Raw genomic sequence first — 22312 nt, 5'->3', positions numbered from 1 at the left:
ACTGTATCTCTAAAGTCTGAAGTAAAGTCTAAAGTAAAGTCATTGGACTGCTTGCTTTATCATCCTTCAGTCTGATTGTCTAGCAGGGAACGCAGTTACTTTCTCTGCTCCCTCAGGTCACAGATGCAGCGCTTCCTTCAATGAAATATTTTTAGTTCACAGGCTTAGCACATTGCAATGCAAATAAATTAAGAAAACTACAGGTGCAAGGACAAATCTAACTAGCTGTAGACAGCATTTTATTGAAAAATATGGAAAACGGGAAGTAGAAATTCTTGGAATATGTAAGTGTTTGGCCCAATTAGTATTGCCCCTGAAATATAAGGGTGTGCAGTAATCTGGGAAATATATATGGAGACTATTATCCACAACCAACTTGGAACATTAAATGGAGAGTGATGGGCCCTTTTTCAAACTGATTCTGAGGAAGGGTCCTGACCTGAAACGCTGCCTGTCCATTCCCTCCGCAGATGCTGTCTGACCTGTTCAGTTATCCCAGCACTTTCTTCTTTGCTATAGGATCCCAGCATCTGCAATTCATTGTGTCTCCATGGAAATTTTAATGTTCTCTTCGTAAAATGCACCAAGTCTGAATCAGATTGGGAACAGGCAACACGACAAATTCTTTGAAATGTTGACAATTTCGAGCATTGAAAGTTATGAACAATGTAAATGGTTTTGTTTAGAGATCCAGCGTGGAAAAAGACCCTTCTGCCTATCGACCAACAACCACCTGTACACTCGTTCTATCCTATACATTAGGGACAGTTTACTGTAGCCAATTAACTTACAGACCTGCACGTCTTTGGAATGTGGGAGGAAACCGAAGCATCCAGAGAAAATCCATGTAGTCACAAGGTGAACATACAAACTCCATACAGACAGCACCTATAGTCAGGATCGAACCTGGGTCTCTGGAGCTGTAAGGCTGCAACTCTACCGCTGCAACATCATTCTGCCCTCAATGAGCTCACTGCTGTATAAGGCCATTGATGTGAAGGTTTAAGGTAAAAGGACTAAGATTTAGTAGAAGCCTAAAGGCCAACTTTTTCACTCAGAGAGTGGTGGGTATATGGAATGAGCTGCCAGAGGCGATAGCTGAGGCAGGTACTATAACAGTATATATATATACTGTATACTATAACTATAAATGACACTAGGACAGGTACATGGATAGGCAAGATTTCGAGGGGGCTGAGCCAAATGCAGGCAAATGGGACGAGCTTAGATGGGGCATCTAGGTCAGCATGGATGAGTTGGGCTGAAGGGCCTGCTTCTGTGCTGTATGATTCCAGGACTCAATGAGGATCTACAGTCGCACGTATTAACGTATTAACATGAAAGCAAGGTGTCCCCGTTACTCTTGCTTTTTTTTCCATTGCATCTTATTTGTATTATGAAACGTGGGGAGGTATAATGAAAGATAATGAATAGGCACAATAATGGCATCAGATTCCACAGTTGGACAGCACAGTGGGACAGTGGTAGAGCTGCTGCCTCACTGGGTAACAGACCCGGGTTCGATCCTGGCTACGGCCAATGTCTGTGCCGAGTTCTTCCTGTGTCCTGGTGATTTCCTCCGGGTGCTCGTTTCCTTCCACATCCCAAAGACGTGCAGGTTTGTAGGTTAATTGGCCTCTAGTAAATTGTCCCTAGTATGTAGGATAGAACTAGTGTATAAAGTAGATCTAGTGCGAACTGGCAATTGATTGTCGGTATCTAGGTGGGCCAAAGGGCCTGATTTCATGCCGTATCTCTAAACTAAATGCTACATTGTGTTCCTGTGCTTTGTGAAGTGGAGAGATGATTGCAAAGTTACTGCACATACATTGCCAAATCTCTCGTGAGAGTTTGCATCATTGTCATTTTTTTATTTCCTTTGAGTGTACGTGACACTAACCTGCAAGGAATAATTTAGCTGCAGATCAATCAATTCTACCAGCATTCTCGATTACATGATTTGAATTAGACAGCATTCATTCCAGGACCAGAAAATAACTGAATCCTGAAGACAGTCAAATGAATGTGAATGAGTCTGCATGCAAATGCATACATTTAAATGCATGCCAAAGAATACAATTTACATAATTCTGGTTTATTTAAAGTAAAAGAACAGATTTTAATTTCAACGTAGAGAATTTACTGGAGAGCATTATCCATCATGTGTTTGTTTTAAGATTCTTGTAATTAGCTCCAGTTTTAAGAAATCCAGTCAGGTTTGAGCAATCAGTTGGATCATCAAAACAGGAAAAGCATCTTAAATGTTTCTGAGTACCTCCTTGCAGAATAATTTGGCTCTTCTCATATTAACTTTAAAATAATCACTCCAAGCTGCATGCTCACATGATGCCGCGCGCTCCCCTGCAGGTTAATCATTCACAAAGGGATTTGTGATCTTTGTCAAGTTATCGTGAGCACACCAGACATTTTGCATAAAATTCAGGTTCAGCGTGTGCAAAATAGCAGCGTAAACCTCAGACCCCACTTACGTGTAGGTACTGCTTATCATGTCAGGGTGCAAAGGTGACTTCACATTACAATTGCTATAAAAAGGAAAACTCTATTTTGTACAGTGTATAAAATCATGAGGGAATTTAATAGCATGAATACGCAGTCTCTTACCCGGAGTAGTTCAGTTTAGTTTAGAGATACAGAGTGGAAAGAGGCCCTTCAGCCCACCGAGTCCATGCCGACCAGCGATCACCTGTACTAGTTCTATCATATACACCAGGGGGCAATTTACAGAAGCCAATTAACCTAAAAGTCATGGAAGGAAACTGAAACGCCCAAAGAAATTCCACGCAGTCAGAGGGAGCACAAACATACAAACTCCATACAGACAGCACCCGTTGTCAGGATCGAACCCGGGCCTCTGGCGCTGAAAGGCAGCGGTTCTACCGCTGCACCACTGTGTCGCCAAAGAGAATCTCCACAACTGCAGAGGATCCGAGGCTCAGTCTCTCCTGCCAAAAGAGATCAAGAGATCTCTCAGAGAGATCAAGAACCACTTCAGTACTTAGTTTCAATCATGATAGATACCCAGTGTGCTGTCTTGTCCTTGCAATGCAATAAGCACTTAGACTGAGGACCAGATAAACACAAAACGTGCTAGAAGCCCTCAGAAGGTCAAGCAGCAAATTTGAAGAGAGAAGCAATGTTAAAATTTAGTCAGATACCTTCAGTCACTTTGAAACATTGACTTTGTTTCTCTTTTTTTTCAATTTATTACATCTCCAGAACCTGCATTTTTTAAATTATCGTAGATTAAGCATCAGGTTAGCTATCCAGCACGAAAGGCAAGCAAAGTTTAGCGCAGTGGCACACATGAGAGAGCTGCTGCCTTACAGCGCCAGAGACCCAGGTTCGATCCTGACATCAAGTGTTCTCTGTGTGGAGTTTGCACGTTCTCCCCGTTACCACATGTGTTTCCTCTGGGTACTACGGTTCCCACCCACATTGCAAATACATGCGGATTTGTAAGTTAATTGGCCCTCTTTAAATTGCCCCCAGTGTGTGGGGAGTGGATGCAAAAGTGGTATAATACAGAACTAGAGTGAATGGGTAGCTGATGGTTGGCATGGATTCTGTGGGACAAAGTGTGCACCTTTGGTATAAAACAGAATCTGCAGTTCTTTGTTACTAAATTTCTCTTGTCCTGCCGCTTAAACCCCCCCCCCCCCCCTCATCCACATTACAATCTGTCCGAAGAAGGCTCCCAACCCAAAACAACACCTATCCATGTTCTCCAGAGATGCTGCCAGACCCGCTGAGTTACACCAGTACTTTGTGTCTTTTTGTGAAAACCAGCACCAGTTCCTTATTTCTCGAATTATGTCTAACATATTTTATATATACTACTAGACCAAGTGCAGACCCGTTGGGTCTGTTCCCCCAACGTGCGGTTGTGGGGGGGGAGGCGGCATGCAGCATCACACACCAACTACCCCCCCTCCCGCAATTACACTAATGGAGGGGAGGAGGGGGGAGGGGGGGGAGAGGGGGGGGGGGAAAGGGGGAGGGGGGGAGGGGGGAGGGGGGAGAGGGGGGGGGGGGGGAGAGAGGGGGGGGGGGGGGGGAGGGGGGGGGGGAAGGGGGGGGGGGGGAAGAGGCGAAGAGAGGGGGGGAGAGAGGGGGGAGAGAGGGCAGGGGGGGGAGGGGGGGGGGGGGAGAGAGGGGGGGGGGAGAGAGGGGGGGGGAGGGGAGGGGAGGGGAAAGAGGGGGGGAGAGAGGGGGGTGCTGAGCGGGGGGTGAGATGAGGGGCGGGGAGAGGTGGGGAGCAGGGAGGGGGGTAGGGGTGTGTGGAGGGGAGGGGGATTTAGGGGAGGGACGGTGGGGGAGGGGATGGAGGGGGGAGGAGAGGGGGGAGGAGAGGGGGGAGGAGAGGGGGAGGAGGAGAGGGGGGGAGGAGGAGAGAGGGGAGGATTGCAGGAGAGGGGGGGAGGAGGAGGGGGGGGGAGGAGGAGAGGGGGGGAGGAGGAGAGCTGGGGAGGAGAGGGGGTGGAGGAGAGGGGGGAGAGGAGGGGGGGATGAGAGAGGGGGGAGGGAGAGGGGGGGAGGAGGGGGGAGGAGAGGGGGGGAAAAGAGGGGGGAGGAGGGAGGAGAGGAGAGGGGGAGAGGAGAGGGGGGAGAGGGGAGGGGGAGCGGAGAGGGGGGAGAGGAGAGGGGGAGAGGAGGGGGGGGGAGAGGAGAGAGGGGAGAGGAGAGGGGGAGGAGAGGGGGAGCAAAGGGGGGGAGAGGGAGAGGAGGAGAGGAGGTGGGGGGAGAGGAGAGGGGGAGGGGGAGGGGGATGGGGGGAGGAGAGGAGGGGGGAGAGGAGAGGGGGGGGGAGAGGAGGAGAGGGAGGGGGGAGAGGAGATGGAGGGGGGGAGAGGAGAGGGAGGGAGGAGAGGGACGGAGGAGAGGGAGGGAGAGAGAGGGAGGAGAGGAGAGGGACGGAGGAGAGGAAGGGAGGCGATGGAGGGAGGAGAGGGACGGAGGAGAGGGAGGGAGGAGATGGAAGGAGGAGAGGGCCGGAGGAGAGGGAGGGAGGAGAGGGGGGGAGAGGAGAGGGGGGAGAGAGGAGAAGGGGGAGAGGAGAAGGGGGGGAAGCGGAGAGGGGGGAGCGGAGAGGGGGGAGAGGAGAGGGGGAGAAGGGGGAGAGGAGAGGGGGGGGGGAGAGGAGAGGGAGGGGGGGAGAGGAGAGGGGGGAGAGGAGATGGAGGATGGAGGGGGGGGAAGAGTAGAGGGAGGGGGGGAGAGGACAGGGAGGGGGGGGAGAGAGAGTGCCTTTTTACTTCAACCCAAACCCAAACAACCATTTGCAGGCAGTGCTTTTTTTACCTCTCACCATATTTTCATTTTCGAACCAAATTAAGGGTACTCACAGTGCTGTAGACATTTGTCAGTGTCATTCAAAGCTCTGATTGAGGCACACCACTTGCAGAGACTGATTGAGGCACACCACTTGCAGAGACTGATTGAGGCACACCACTTCCTGGTTTTATAGTCCCTCCAGCAGGGGCAGCAGAGAGAATGGGGAATGTTGTAAAAACATTAATATCTCTATCAATTTTTATCGACAGGAAAAATCCTCGGCACACACGCGGTGGAGGGGGGCTCTGAGCGAGGTGGCCAAAAATGATGGCCGTAGGTGGCGGCGTACTCTCGGAAACCGCAGCACAGAAAGCCAAAACCGGTCAAGAACAGAGTTTTAGTAATATAGATAGATGTAAACTCTATATTTCTCTTTTTTGTGGTATCTGTGGTATTCGGGTAGCACAGTGGCGCACCGGTAGAGTTGCTGCCTTACAGCGCCAGAGACCCAGGTTCGATCCTGACTACGGGTGCTATCTAATGTGTTCTCCCTGTAACCACGTGGGTTTTCTCCAGGTCCTCTGGTTTCCTCCCACACTCCAAATATGTGCGGGTTTATAGGATAATTGGCGTCAGTAAAAAAATTGTCCCTGGTGTGTAGGATAGTGTTAGTGTACTAGTGTTAGTGCTGGTCAACACGGACTCGGTGGGCCTGTTTCCGCGCTGTATCTCTAAAGTTCACAGTCTAAAGTCTAGGTCTGCATATGGAAACAAAGGATTTCTGGCATCTTGCCTGTTCCACGATACACCTGCAAGCCCATCATTCCTCACCTGGGAGTAGTACATCCTTAGCAAACACATCATGTTGGACTCACATTATTAGCAACCTTCTCAGTTCAGTAGATCTGAATGTTCACTGACGTTTCCACTGTCATTTATATTCTCTAAAACACCTCGGTTCAGATGCCTTGTCTGAAATGTAATCAGCATTTATACCACTGTGTAGTTATTAACAACAAAACAAAAGCCTTTTTTTAATCATAAAGTGTGCCAATATCTTCCTGTTCCCTCCAATAATCAGGAATCTCAAAATGTGATAAAGAAAGCAAAGACTTTAATTTACACTGTACAATCTCACAGACATTTCTGATGTTAGGTTCAGTTTAGTTTAGACAAACAGCATGGAAACAGACCCTTCAGCCCACTGAGTCCATGCTGACCAGCGATCATTCATACAGTCTGAAGAAGGGCCTCGACCCGAAACGTTGCCTATTTCCTACTCTCCATAGTTGCTGCCTCACCCGCTGAGTTTCTCCAGCATTTTTGTCCACCTTCCATTTACCAGCATCTGCAGTTCCCTCTTAAACATTCATACACCACTTCTATCTTACACACTAGGGACAATTTACAGAAGCCAATTAATCTACAAAGCTGCACGCCTTTGGAATGTGGGAGGAAACCGGAGCACAATGGAGAAAACCCATGTGGTACAGGAAGAACGAGCAGACTCCGTAGAGACAGCACCCGTAGTCAGGACCGAGCCCAGATCCCTGGCGCTGTAAGGCAGCAACTCTACCGCTGTGCCACTGTGTCACTCTAAATGTGTTTATTTTTGCTCAAAGCACAGGAGATGAATTTACAGCAGATAGGACATAAAACTAAAATGGAAGTTCTGTTCCATGGCAGGAATGGGGAGACAACTTTGCCTGCATTTTATAAAAATGTCAGCTTTTCCATTGCTTTCCATTTTCATTCATTCCTGGCAGGTTTGAAAGCTGCAGTCATCTATATCCTTTTAGTACATTGATTTCTCTGGATTTGTAGATATTGTCTAAGTTTCACTAATTGTTTGTCTTACCAATCTTTATTTTCTCCAAATAGTGTAAACACAATAGTGTGGCACAGGGGGGCAGCAGTAGAGTTGCTGCGTTACAGCACCAGAAACCCGGGTTTGATCCCGACTACAGGTACAGTCAGTACACACTTTGTACGTTCTCTCTGTGACCGCGTGGGTTTTCTCCAGGTGCTCCTGTTTCCGCCCGAACTCCAAAGACGTGCAGGTTTGTAGCTTAATTGGCTTCAGTAAAGTGGTAAATTGGCCCTTGTAATAGTGCTAGTGTGCAGGGTGATCACTGGTCAGCGTGGACTCAGTGGGCCTGTTTCTGCACTGTATCTCTAGAGCAGTGGTTCCCAATGTGGGGCGTACGCCCCACAGGGGGGCAATTTGATTTTTAAGGGGTGCAATTGAGCGCGACTGAGGAGGTCTGGGTCCAAATTTTCGTTTTTTATTTTTTAGGATTTTCCATCAGGTAAACATATGTAGTTTATGTTTCAGATGTTATTTTGAGTAAATAATTTTTTTGGGGGTAAAAAAGGTCTTTATTGTGTAGTTATTACAACCAAGGTATTGCCGTTTTAAGCTTCTTCAGCTGAAACGGAGTTCACTTTTTAAATGATAAGAATTATATATCACCACATGGGGGGGGGGGGGGGGGCATCAGGATTTTAGAGGTGATTAGGTGGGGCATGGCCAAAAAAAGGTTGGGAACCACTGCTCTAGAGTCTAAAGTCTGAAAGTTATTTAACACACGAAGAGGTAAGTTGGAAATTGATTGATAGGGCAGGTTGGCATAAATTATTCTCCTCTTGAGGGCAGTTAAGTGGTCCCTGGTGACATTGCTCACATCTGGGCATGTGTTTAACTGGTGTTAGGTATAATAAGAATCAATCAGTTGGTGGTCTTTAAAGTTGTTTCTCAACTAAACACTTCTTTTTAGAAAGAATATCCTCCAACATCTCCACAATATTAGTAAAGAACTAGAGATAGAAGTTGCCGTGTTAAACATTCCAATACTTTGTCTTGCAATCTAAACCCACCGCCCCCCCCCCCCCCCCCCCCCCCCCCCCATCCCCCTCCCCTCTCCCTCTCACCTTGGGTTGCCAACTTTCTCATTCCCAAATAAGGGACAAAAGGTCAAAATAAGGGACAAATTCCTGACGGCAATTTGTTGACCGACTTGGCCGTGGCTGTGTGAATGATTAGTTGACCCAGGTGCTGGACTGCACAAAGCCCAGCCGGCAGGCCAGCTGAGGAGTTTTGGCCCAGGTGCTAGACTGCACAAAGCCCAGCCGGCAGGCCAGCTGAGGAGTTTTGGACCAGGCGCTAGACTTTGCGTCTCCATAAAACTCCTCAACTGGCCCGCCGGCTGAGCTTTGTGTTCCACTGCACGCAAAGTCCAGCACCCTATCCAACTCATGAAGCGATGATCGGCCATGAGATGGAGGGGTGGTGGTGTCGGCGGTAAGCGAAGGTCGGAAGGTCGACAGCAGGCAGGGCTGCCGACCGACGGGACCACTGGCGAGGCGCTGCTGCTGCACTATGTCGGGATGGGTGAGGCGGGGCCAGACGCGGCGCTCCCCTCGACCCGAACAGTAGCAGTCAGATTCAGATTCAGATTCAGCTCCAACTTTAATTGTCATTGTCAGTGTACAGTACAGAGACAACGAAATGCAGTTAGCATCTCCCTGGAAGAGCGACATAGAATATGATTACAATAAATAAATCTATTTACATGTATACAGACATAGTGTTTTCCTGTGGGAGGATTGTCCGGGGGGGGGGGGTGATTGGCAGTCACAGAGGTACATTGTTGAGTATTGTGACAGCCGCAGGGAAGAAGCTGTTCCTGGACCTGCTGGTTCGGCAACGGAGAGGCCTGTAGCGCATCCCGGATGGTAGGAGGGTAAACAGTCCATGGTTGGGGTGAGAGCAGCCCTTGGCGATGCTGAGCGCCCTGCGCAGACAACGCGTGCTTTGGACAGACTCAATGGAGGGGAGCGAGGAACCGGTGATGCGTTGGGCAATTTTCACCACCCTCTGCAATGCTTTCCGGTCGCAGACGGGTCAAGGGCGGTCCCGTATGGGACAAACCAATTTAGCCCAATATACAAGATGTCCCGGCTAATACGGGACAGTTGGCAACCCTATCATCACCTGTATGAACCTATGACATGCCAGACTTTGTCCTGCCCCTCCTCTCTTCCAGATTTATTTTCCCTTCAATCAATCTGATGAAAGGTCCTGACCTGAAACATTGCATGCCCAGCTTCTCCAGTGATGCTGCCTCGTCTGCTGAGTTACTCCAGCACTTTGTGGCTTTTCATTCCAGTACTTTGCGTTTAATGGACTCTATTTACATAGCGGCCAATACTCCTTTTCAGGCAAATTCACAAAGTGCTGGAGTAACTCAGTGGGTCAGGCAGCATCTCTGGAGAACATGGATAGGTGACGTTTCGGGTCGGGGCCCTTCTTCAGAATGATCATGTAGATGTGTGGAGAAAGATAGAAAAGAGGTGGGGGGGGGGGGGGGGGGGGGGGGGGGGGGGGAGTGGGACAAAACCTGGCAAGAGTGAGGTGGATACAGATGGGGGGGATACAGCAGATGCTTGGACAAAGACCAGAGATGAAAATACAAAAAATGTGAGATAAGGAGATGGATAGAATAATTGTGAATTGTGAAGCCAGTGGAAGGGCTATAGATGGAAGGGGACGAGAGGAGAGGAAGGGGAGAAACTGGGGAGAATCCAGGTGGGGCATAGGGGGGAGAAAGGAGGGGGGTGGGTGGTTGTTTGTAGATTAGTTACCTAAAATTGGAGATTTTACTTCGGAGTCACGTGAGTGACTACGTGAAGAACCCCGCTTACGACGCATGCGTGTCATATCGCTACACGCATTGCAACTCATCATTGTTGGGAGGAAGGACGTTCCTCCCAAACGGCAGGGTTTTTAGAACCTGCAATAGAAAGGTAAGGGAACGTCGTTTATTTCCTTACCTTTTCCTACAGGAAGGCTGTTTAAAGCTCGCAAGGGAGGAATCTGCAAGCAGCAGGTAGCCAGCAAACGGCCACTATGAAGATAGTCCCTTAGCGGGAGTTGGTGCAACTTCAGCTGGGGCGGAAAGAACGCCGACAGGAGTACACCATTTAGCCGTCAGCCCGACATCTCGGACAACAGCCCAAGGACCTACGCTACGGGGTCCGTGGGGCTGCGGGAGGAAGGACGTTCCTCCCAAACGGCAGGCTGAGAACCAGCACAGGTAAGAAAAAATGTTCCTTACCTTTTTTCTTTATAGACGTCGCTGCCGTTTCTGAACAGCAGCAGGCAGCCAGCAACGGACGTCAGCACAGAGCCATAGACGTCGCTGCCGTTTACTGAACAGCAGCAGGCAGCCAGCTACGGACGTCAGTGCAGAGCTACAGATGTCGCTGCCGTTTATTGAACAGCAGCAGGCAGCAACGAATGTCGGCACCAGCATCTCCCATAAGGGAGCAAGTGCCAAACTTCACCCCAAACGGGTAGAGGTGCCCGTGAGTACCGGGACCGTGAGGAGCGGCATGAGTATATCGGGCGGCCGGGAGCGACCAGTGCCCGTAGGCATGGGGACCGGCTGGGGGAAATACCGCATGCGACTAGTGCCCGAGAGCACCAAGGTCGGCAGGAACGGTCCGATATATTAAAGCATCCGCGATCGACTAGTGCCCGAGAGCATGGAAGTCGGCTGGAGCGGTTGCTGGAGGAAATTCTCCAGAGTGGCAGGCTCCGGGATTGGAGGATAGCCACAGTGGGCAAAATATAAGTCCCACAGCAGTTTCCCATAAAGGGCTGCATGAAATATCAGACGCCTCTGAGGAGGGTATTGAAGGTCTGACTGGGTCAGAATCTGAGCAGGTGATGGAGCCACCTTCCCCTATTGAAGGGCAGAAAAACAACCTGCTGGACATGGTGGGCCAGTACTTCCAGCAGGAACACACTGGGAATGATCTCGAGGACAGGATGGCTGTAAGTATTGAATATATGTCCACCCATCAACTTCAAGCCAATACTTTTGCTGAAGTGTTGGCAAGGCATTTACCCCCGGGAAATTGTGGTGCTCTTAATGTAGCCAGTGTTAACCGGTGCATTTGGAGACATGTTGGGCAGGCCATTAGGAGTCAGGATATTAAAATCCAAAATGCCCTGAAAGGTCTCACGGCGGGCATAACAGCCTTGGCCCGCACGTTAGAAAAGGTGGACATGACTAGTGACCACAAGGATGCCTTAGCACTATTTTGCAACGTGCAGTTTGAACTAAATAATATTAGAAAGAGGGCCATTCAGCCAGCTCTAGACCCTAAGTTCGCTATACTATGTAAGCAAAGGGCTATAGACCCTGTTATTTGGGGGAGACCTGTCCAAACAGGTTAAAGATTTGGATGAGGAGGCCAAGACTTTGGGGCTGATTAGAGCATCCAAAGGATATCTGGGGAAAAGAGATCAACCTTATGGGCATCCTAAGAAAGGTAGTTTTTTGTAATAATACTACAAAGAATTGGAGAGAGGCCAGAGGTACCCAGCAGCAGCGTCCTTTTTTAGGGTTTGGCCCGGGACGACCACTGTGGAAGATGCGAAAGCCTCTACTTCAGCATCTACCCCAACCTCAACCTCAACCTCAAGGCCCTCCACAACCACGAATGAAACCAAGAAAATAACTCAGTTACCACCGATAACCATGGAAGTAGGTGAATCTGGGGCTCCAGAATTAATAGGGAGCACGGAAGTTGGAACTTCATTTGGAAGCATGGTGTAATATAACTATGGACAGATATATCCTTAGCAGTATTAAGGGATATCTGATAGAGTTTCTACACAAACAAAACCCTCCAGTACAACATACACCGGACAGAATATACATGCTTACTAAATTGGAACAAGCTAAAGCTCACATAGAAGTACAAAGATTATTCACTAAAGGGGTAATAATAACTAAAGGGGTAACAAACCAAACCTGAACAACAGGAATTTGTCTCAAACATATTTATTAGAAATAAGAAAGATGGGGGTTGCCGTATTATTATTGATTTATCAACGCTTCACAATGTTGTGCAATATGTTCATTTTAAAAATGGATACTTTTAGCACTGCTAAAGAGTTAGTTTCAGCAGGCTACTTTATGGCAAGTATTGATCTTAAAGATGCTTACTATACAATACCCATCAGAGGTAAAATTCTTAAACCAGCTTTGGCATTGCCGCAACAACAAAATCATAGAGTAATGGCATAGTTGGATGATATACTTATTGTGGGAATAACTTATGAATTGGCATGTCAGGCAGTGGTTGCCACTAAACAATTGTTTGATGAGCTGGGATTCATTATCCATCCAATTAAGTCAAAATTGACACCATTAACACATTTAATATGTTAATGACTTTACTAATAGGGGAAGCCGTAAAAGAATTACAATGGTGGGAACACAATGTTAAGTATTGCTTCAACCCAATAGTTATTGACAACCCGTCTATGGTATTACAAACAGATGCCAGTGCAATTGGTTGGGGTGCAACTGATACCATCTCGAGCTGTGGGGGAGATGGAATATACAAGAAGCTAACCTACTTAACACTAAGGGTATAAATTACTTAGAAATGTTAAGTGCATTTTATGGGCTAAAATCTTATTGCTCAGGAATGAAACAGCAGCATGTTAGATTGCAGATAGATAATACCTCGGTGGTGGCATATATAAATCATATGGGTGGAAATATATCAACATCTTGTGATGAATTGGCAAACTCAATTTGGCAATGGTGTGTCCAAAGGAATATTTGGTTATCGGCTACATATGTACCAGGGATACTAATTCAGTGGCAGACACCAGGTCACGAAAATTCATTGAAAATACTGAATGGATGTTGGATAGAACTGTATTTGCTGAAATCACAGTAAAGTATGGAAGGCCGGATATTGATTTTGCATCCAGGTTAAATCACCAGTTACCGGGGTATGTATCATGGGAACCAGATCCTGGGGCAGAAGCTACAGATGCATTCTCACTGCACTGGGGGAAATGGTTCATTTATGCATTTCCTCCTTTTCTGCCTAATCAATCGGGTACTAAGGGAAATTCAACAGGATTCGGCATCTGGGATTTTCATAGTACCTGATTGGCTTACCCAACCATGGTTCTCCGTGATACAGGACATGGTGCTGGAACCATGTATAACTTTAAGACATAGTCCTAAGTTACTGGTGCATCCAGTAACTCAGGATAGCCATCCATGCCATAGAAAATATTGATTTATTGGGTTGTAGACTCTAAAAGACCCGCTACGGGACATGGGGCTATCAAAAAGAACTGTGGACATGATCACAGCAGCACAAAGAAGGTCTACACAAAAACAGTATTTAGGTCATATTAGAAAATGGACTAATTACTGCCATAATAACCTTCTGGACCACAGAAATAAGGATGTTCCGGCGGTGCTAGAGTTTTCTCACCAGCCTGCACTATGGAGGACTTAGTTACAGCACTGTGAATAGTGCCAGAAGTGCATTGTCAAGTTATTTGTGGCAAGGAACAGAAAGACAGTCTGTGGGATCACATCCTCTGGTAGTTAAACTTTTAAGAGGCATTTTTAACACTAAGCCACCCAAAACAAGATACAACCAAATCTGGGATGTAAGTGTGGTTCTGACCATGCTAAGGAATTGGTCGCCGGCTACAGCATTAACTCTGGACAAACTAACTAGGAAAATGGTAATGCTGATGGCGCTGGTCACAGTGCAAAGGGTCCAGTTATTGCAAATATTAAGACTGGATGGCTTGACTATGGCGGCAGGAAGTTTGGGTTTTTTGTGATCCAGGACCTTATTAAACAAAATAGACCAGGATCAGCGGGGCAGGTCATAGAATTTATGGCCTACCCGGAGGACGAACGCCTCTGTATAGTGAAGCACGTTTTGTTATACATTGAAAGGACAAAGGCTATCAGAAGCAAGGAAATGGCTTTTTTAATCAGCCATAAGAAACCGTACCGTACCGTAGAGTGTCAACTCAGACCATTTCGCGGTGGCTGAAATATGGGTTAAGAAAGGCGGGAGTGGACACTAACATATTTAAATCTCACTCCACCAGGGCTGCAGCTACATCCGCAGCAAAACGCCTTGATGTATCCATGGACCAAATCCTCAGGATTGCAGGATGGTCGTCGGAGAAAACGTTTCAGAAATTTTATAACAAACCAGTTAGCAGTATGGGAACGTTTTCGGAAAAATTTTAAGTTCTGTATGATAATTTATCCCTGAAGAATACAAGGGTTATGATTTGAATTAATAAGATATTATTTATCATTTACGTTAAATAATTGGTATGAATGTTTTGAATATCATTAACAATTTCTCCCAAACTACCAAGGCAGTTGTGAAGCATGGACTCGTTCCACGGCATGAGGTCACAGAGCTTTGAAATCTTCACGTAGTCACTCACGTGACTCCGAAGTAAAATAGTAAGATTAAACGAGAACTTACCAGTTTGAAGTTTGATCTTTATTTTATGAGGAGGAACGTTGCGGGAATATGTGCCCTCCGCTTCCACCCTCGTATGGTCATATCTTAAACTGGTATCTCTTTAATAATCTTACTATTTTAGGTCATTATAGTGTATCTGTGACCTCACACCGCTGCTTTGAAGGATGACACGCGTGCGTCGTAAGCGGGGTTCTTCACGTATTCCCTCAACGTTCCTCCTCATAAAATAAAGATCAAACTTCAAACTGGTAAGTTCTCGTTTAATCTTACTATTTCAATTCTTCTCAGGCATATACTATACTACATTAGCTCAAAAGGGTATTATGTAGATGCCATTTATCTTTGCAATTCATTCATCCTTGCAAATTCCTAATTGCTCTTAAATATTTTTGAAGGGAAAATTAACTGGTGACGTGATTTGGCAAGAAGGGGATTGAAATACTTTTTATTAATGCACTTTAAATCATTTCTTGCACTATGGGTGGTACAATGACACAGCGGTAGAGTTGTTGCCTTACAGCGCCAGACACCCTGATTCGATCCTGACCACTGATGCCGGAGTTTGTACATTCTCCCTGTGACTACGTGGGTTTTTTCCAGGTGCTCCGGGTTCCTCCCGCACTCCCTAGGCATGCAGGTTTGTAGGTTAATTGGTTTTGGTCTTGGAGCTGGGTGATGGGTGTGGCAGTGATGGATCATAGTGTTGGCAGTGTTGATGATAGTGAAGATAGCTGTGGTTCATGATCAGCAGCCTGACATATATGTTGGTAATGGGAAGAGGAGTTACAATGGTCAGCAACCAAAAAAACTAAGACTTGTATACATGTTTTTTAAATGTTGTGATAGTACCTGCCTCAACAACCTCCTCCAGCAGCTTGTTCCATATACGTACCACACTTTCTTTAAAGGGGTTGCCTCCTCAGGTTCCTATTAAATCTTTCAACCCACACCTTAAACTTATGACTTCTGGTTCTTGATTCCCTCTATGAGAACACCCCTCATCCTCAAGCACTCCAAGGAACAAGCTCCTTCTCTGCTGAAACTCCCCCTATAACTCCAGCCCTCAAGTCCTGGCAACATCCTCATTTTCTTCACCCTATCCAGCTTTTACAAAAGGGTGACCAAAACTGAACACAATACTTTATACGTGGCCCCACCATCGTCTTGTACAACTGTAACATGACCTCGACCATTACAGAATCAACCACATTAGTGGGTCTGTTGTCACATTCATGACCCCAAACTTCTATGATTGCAAATAATAAGAATAAAGATCGGAGTAAAGAGTAATGTTGAAGAGCAGGTGGGCTGAATACTTTTCAAAAAATACTATTTATGATGATTGAATTTAGAATTTTTAATTGCTAAATGTTGACAAGACTCTTGATTCCTGAGAAGTTGTGAAAATTTAGTCCGTGAATTAGTAATCGGAGTGCATACCATTAGTAGCTCATCATTATTCACATTTTGGGATCAGGAGGCTGGCAAAAAGGCCAACATTTCTTTGCGTTCCCATGTTGCCCTTCAAGTAAGTGGCTTGCTCGACCATTTTAGAATCACCACATTAAATTTTGGAAAAATACAACCATACCAACTGTTAAAATGTGGATTAGGAATATGATGGACATAGCACGCCTTGAAGAAATGAGACTCCGACATAGATAAATATGACCAATTCTTAAGGAGTTGGTCTCCTTTCATCGACTTTTTGGAATCATGTGATGCAGCGGTACCGTAAAGATTGCTGATTTCAGTTCATGACGCGGATAGATCTACATCTCCGAATACAGATTTGAAAAATTCTCTTTTAAGGGGCCTTCTCTTCTATTTCTACTTTCCACTTTCTCTCTTCCTTTTTTATTTTTTATATACACACTTCACGTTTTTCTACTCTCTACCATCTATTTTTCCACTTTTTCCTCTTTCTATTGTTTTCTTTTTCGTGTCTTGCTTACTTCCTTCTCATAACATAAAACTAGAGGTTGTACATAGAATGGATTACGGTATTACATAGTTGGCACCTAAAATTAGGTTCCACTGTACTGTTTTGTGCTGTATTAACTTCTAATAAAATAAACAACAACAACAAAAAAAAAAAAAAAAAAAATTTTAATTGCTAAATGTTGACAAGACTCTTGATTCCTGAGAAGTTGTGAAAATTTAGTCCGTGAATTAGTAATCGGAGTGCATACCATTAGGAGCTCATCATTATTCACATTTTGGGATCAGGAGGCTGGCAAAAAGGCCAACATTTCTTTGCGTTCCCATGTTACCCTTCAAGTGAGTGGCTTGCTCGACCATTTTAGAATCACCACATTAGTGGGTCTGTTGTCACATTCATGCTACACTGGGTAAGGATGACAGATTTACTCCCTTGCAGGACGTTAATGAACCAGATGGGTTTTATGGCCATAACGGCTAATGACTATGCTCCATTACCACAGGAACAAAAGAAAAAGTACGTCAAATTTTCTGTTTACTTCGAGGCCCATTAACACCAGAACACCGTGAAGTAAGATTCATATTTTTTAATATGTGAGAAAAATATTTGAAAATGAAAATCTATACTGTAATATTGTTGCAGCAAGTAGCGGGGGAATGAGTCTCCTGCAGTGAAATGCATGCATATGATGGAACAAATGTGTAGGAAGGAACTGCAGATGCTAGTTTAAATCAAAGCTAGACACAAAATGCTGGAGTAACTCAGCGGGACAGGCAATATCTCTGCAGCGAAGTAACGGGTGATGTTTCGGGTTGGGTCTGAAGAAGAGTCTCGACCCGAAACGTCCCCCATTCCTTCTCTCCAGAGATGCTGCTTGGCCCGCTGAGTAACTCCAGCATTTTGTATCTGCCTCCAATATATTGTCCAGTTCATGTCAAAAAGTGATATAGTTTGCTCAAATAGGGATTTATGTATCAGTAACTACAAGTTAAAAATTTGGTTGTCATGAATAAGAGAAATACAGAGCTATGGTGTTAAGTTGTTGAGTGTATTTATTAATTAGAGTAAATAAAGATAGGTTATTCAGGATTCTGGAGTAGATGAGGCTAACTAACGGAATAAAAGGCAGCTGGATCCACTAGTCTTGTTCTGCAGCACCTCTGGAGAGAAGGAATAGATGACCCATTTCAGGTTGGAAACCTTCTTCAAAGATGGATAGAGAACTGGTTGGCGGTCAGAAAGCAAAGAGTAGGAATTAACAGGTCCTTTTCAGAATGGCAGGCAGTGACACGTGGGGTGCCGCAAGGCTCGGTGTTGGGACCCCAGTTATTTACAATATATACCAGACTAAGTGGGACCTGTTGGGTACCATGTTAACACATCCCCCAGCACAATATTCCACCTCTCCCCCAATTCCAATATTGGTGGCCAGTGGAGGGGGGGGGGGGGGGGGGTGCTTTCTGGAGCGCTAGTATGGGTGTTGTGGGCTGAAGGGACTGGTTTCCAGAGGGCTAGTATGGACATTGTGGTCCAAATGGATTCTTGGGGTGGCAGCTCAGTCACTCAAGCCTGATGTGCTGGCAGCTCACTCGCGGTTGGTGGGCTGGCAGTTGACTCGCGGCTAATCCTTGAAATTCCTTTTCAAACAGGTTGCAAGGCCACCAAATTCAAGTGCAGTTTCATACCGCTTCAAGCAGGGTGCAAGGACACCAAATTCAAGTGCAGTTTCATACCACTTCATGCAGGGTGCAAGGCCACCAAATTCAAATGCAGTTTCGTACCATTTCATGCCGAGTGCAAGGCCACTAAATACAAATGCAGTTTCATACCATTTCAAGCAGGGTGAAAACACCATAAAACCACACAAAACACCACATAAACACCACATAAACACTACACTCACAGTTCAGTAGACATTCAGTGCGTTCACTTGATTCACAACTCAGACAAAGTAGTGACCTCTCCCTCTCCTTCCCCCATCTTGCAGACTGAGCCACACTTCCGGGTTTTATAATCCCTCCCCCTCCCACCAGAAGGGGCATGGCCTTCATGGCATGATTGACAGGAGAGAGATTCTCAACATTTTTTAAACACTAATAACACTTTTATTTTTCATTGTTGGGAAAATCCTCTGCACCTGATGAGCGGGAGGGAGAGGGGGGCTAAGTAAGGTGGCCAAAAATCTCAGCCATAAGTGGTAGCGTTTTATCTAACATCAATATACAGTGCAAACAGGAAGATGTCAAGTTTAGACTTCATTTGCTGAGCTTCATTTCACAGCAACCACCACCAACAACCATTTGCTGAGCTTCATTTCAATGCAACCATCACCAACAACCATTTGCTGAGCTTCATTTCAAAGCAACCACCACCAACAACCATTTGCTGAGCTTCATTTCAAACCAACCACATTTTCATTTTCAAACCACATTAAGGGCGCGCAAGGTCAGTAAAGCCACACTCACAGTTTAGTAGGAATGTGTTCAGTGTTATTCACAGCTCAGACTGAGAGACATGAGCCTCTCGCTTCCCCCATTTTGCAGAGACTGACTGAGGCACTCAACACTACTGGGTTTTATAGTCCCTCCGGAAGGGGTGTGACCATCAGGAGAAAGAATCTCAACATTTTTTCAACACTAATAACTCTTTTTTTTTTAATCGATGGGAAAAATCCTCTTGTCCTGCACAGCGGGGGGACTGAGTAGATGGCCAAAAATCACAGCCGTAAGTGGCAGCATTTTTTTCTAAAATCAATATACAGAACAACAGAAAGTGGTCAAAATCAGACTTTTAGTAATATAGATTAATGATTTAGATGAGGGAATTAAATGTAAAATATCTAGGTTTGCGGTTGACACAAAGCTGTGTGGCAGTGTGAGCTGCAAGGAGGATGCTATGAGGCTGCAGGGTGACTTGGATAGGTTGGGTGATTGGGCAGATGCCTGGCAGATGCAGTATAATGTGGATAAATGGGAGCTTATCCACTTTAGTGGCAAGAACAGGAAGGCAGATTATTATCTGAATGGTGTCAGATTACAAGATACAAGATAGATTTATTCATCACATGTGCCAGATGGCACAGTGAAATGAAATTCCCATACAGCCATACAATAAAAAAAGGGACACAACACACTATAGGGTTTGACATAAAGCATCCCCACACAGCAGAATCAAAGTTTCCCACTGTGTGGGAAGGCACCAAAGTCAGTCTCTTCCTCCATTGTTCCCCGTGGTCAGGGCGGCCCGATGTCCAGGACTGCTCGCTGGGGTGTTGTAAGTCCGACGTCGGGGCTGCGAGACATCCTCAGCGGCATGGACACCAGAGTCGGCCCCCTCCTACCGGAGTCGGCGGCTTCCAAAGTCCGTAGGCCACGCCGGTTGGAGACTGCTGCTGGAGACCCTCTGCAAGGTGCCCCAGGACTCCACGATGACGGTCAGCGCCGCCCGCGTTGGAAGCTCTCCACACCAGAGCTCCACGATGTTGGAGCAGCGGCCCAACACTCCGGAGCTCCAAACGGCGACCCAGGTAGGCATCGCCCGCTCCGCGGTGACTCCAGCGCTGCGCTGCCGCTGTAGCAGCCCTGGTCCACTTCCCGGCCCCCGGCAGGAAAGGCCGCTCTGATCCAGCTGGTAGGCCGTGAGGTGGGGGGGCGAGGACGCGACTCGGAGAAATAGTCACGTCCCTGCCAGGAATAGACTGGGAAACAGTTCCCCCTTACCCTGCCCCCCTCCCCCACATAGAGAAGTTAAAGTTTCCCCTAGCACAAGACTTTAGACTAGTTAAAAACAAAAAAAAAGGGGAGGTGCAACAAGACCTGGGTGTGCTTGTACATCAGTCACTGAAAGTAAGCATGCTGGTACAGCAGGCTGTGAAGAAAGCCAATGGCTTTCATTGGCCTTCATTGCGAGAGGATTTGAGTTTAAGAGCAAGGAGGTCCTACTGCAGTTGTACAGGGCCCTGGTGAGACAGCACCTAGAGTATTGTGTGCAATTTTGGTCTCCTAATTTGTGGAAGGACATTATTGCTATTGAGGGAGTGCAGTGAAGGTTCACCAGGTTAATTCCCGGGATGGCAGGACTGATGTATGATGAAATAATGAGTTGACTGGGCTTGTATTCGTAGGAATTTAGAATGATGAGAGGGAATCTTAAAGAAACATATAAAATTCTTAGAGGATTGGACAGGGTAGATGCAGAAAATATGTTCCCGATGTTGTGGGAGTCCAGAACCAAGCGTCACATTTAAGAATAAGGGATAGGCCATTTAGGACTGAGATGAGGAAAAACCTTTTCACCCAGAGAGATTCAAGATTCAAGAGAGTTTATTGTCATAGAAAATAGGTGCAGGAGTAGGCCATTCGGCCCTTCGAGCCTGCACCGTCATGTGTCCCAGATAGAACAATGAAATTCTTGCTTTGCTTCAGCACAACAGAATAGAGTAGGCATGAATAATACAGAACAGATCATTGTGTCTATATATAATAAATATATTATATAAATATATATATAAATATATACACACATGAATAAATAAACAGATAAAGTGCAAATAAACTGATAATGGGCTATGAATGTTCAGAGTTTTGTATGTTGAGTTTAATAGCCTGATGGCTGTGGGAAGTAGCTATTCCTGATCCTGGACGTTGCAGTCTTCAGGTTCCTGTACCTTCTACCTGAAGGTAGCAGGGAGATGAGTGTATGGCCCGGATGGTGTGGGTCCTTGATGATGCTGCCAGCCTTCTTGAGGCACGACTGCGATAGATCCCGTCGATGGTAGAGAGGTCAGAGCAGATGATGGACTGGGCAGTGTTTACTACTTTTTGTAGTCTTTTCCACTCCTGGGCACTCAAGTTGCCGAACCAAGCCACGATGCAACCGGTCAACATGCTCTCTACTGTGCACCTGTAGAAGTTAGAGAGAGTCCTCCTTGACATACTGACTCTCCGTAATCTTCTCAGGAAGTAGAGGCGCTGATGTGCTTTCTTTATAATTGCATCAGTGTTCTCGGACTAGGAGAGATCTTCAGAGATGTGCATGCCCAGGAATTTGAAGCTCTCGACCTTTCCACCATCGACCCATTTATATAAACAGGACTGTGGGTCCACATCCTACCCCTTCTAAAGTCTACAATCAGTTCCTTGGTTTTGCTGGTGTTGAGGGCCAGGTTATTGTGCTGTTACCAGTTGGTCAGTCGGTCGATCTCTCTTCTATACTCTGGCTCGTCCCCATCAGTGATACGTCCCACAACAGTGGTGTCGTCAGCGAACTTGTTGATGGTGTTCGCACTATGACCAGCTACGCAGTCATGAGTATAGAGTGAGTGCAGCAGGGGGCTGAGCACGCAGCCTTAAGGTGCTCCCGTGCTGATTGTTATCGAGGCTGACACCTTTCCACCAATTCGAATCTGTATTGGTCTGTAAATGAGGAAGTCGAGGATCCAGTTGCAGAGGGATGCGCAGAGACCCAGTTCTGCGAGTTTGGTAACCAGCTTGGAGGGGATGATTGTATTAAATGCCGAACTGTAATCAATGAATAACAGCCTGACATATGAGTTTTTGTTGTCCAAGTGGTTCAGAGTGGAGTGGAGAGCCAGCGAGATCGCATCCACCGTTGATCTGTTGTGGCGGTAGGCGAACTGCAGTGGATCCAGGTTTTGTGAACAGAGAGTTGTGAATCTGTGGAATTCTCTGTTACAGAAGGCAGTGGAGGCCAATTCACTGGATGTTTTCAAGA

Source organism: Leucoraja erinacea, chromosome 6 (genome assembly GCF_028641065.1).
Source record: "Leucoraja erinacea ecotype New England chromosome 6, Leri_hhj_1, whole genome shotgun sequence".
Taxonomy (NCBI): domain Eukaryota; kingdom Metazoa; phylum Chordata; class Chondrichthyes; order Rajiformes; family Rajidae; genus Leucoraja; species Leucoraja erinaceus.
The sequence above is the reverse complement of the archived record's forward strand: the minus strand, read 5'-3'. Positions refer to the sequence as shown.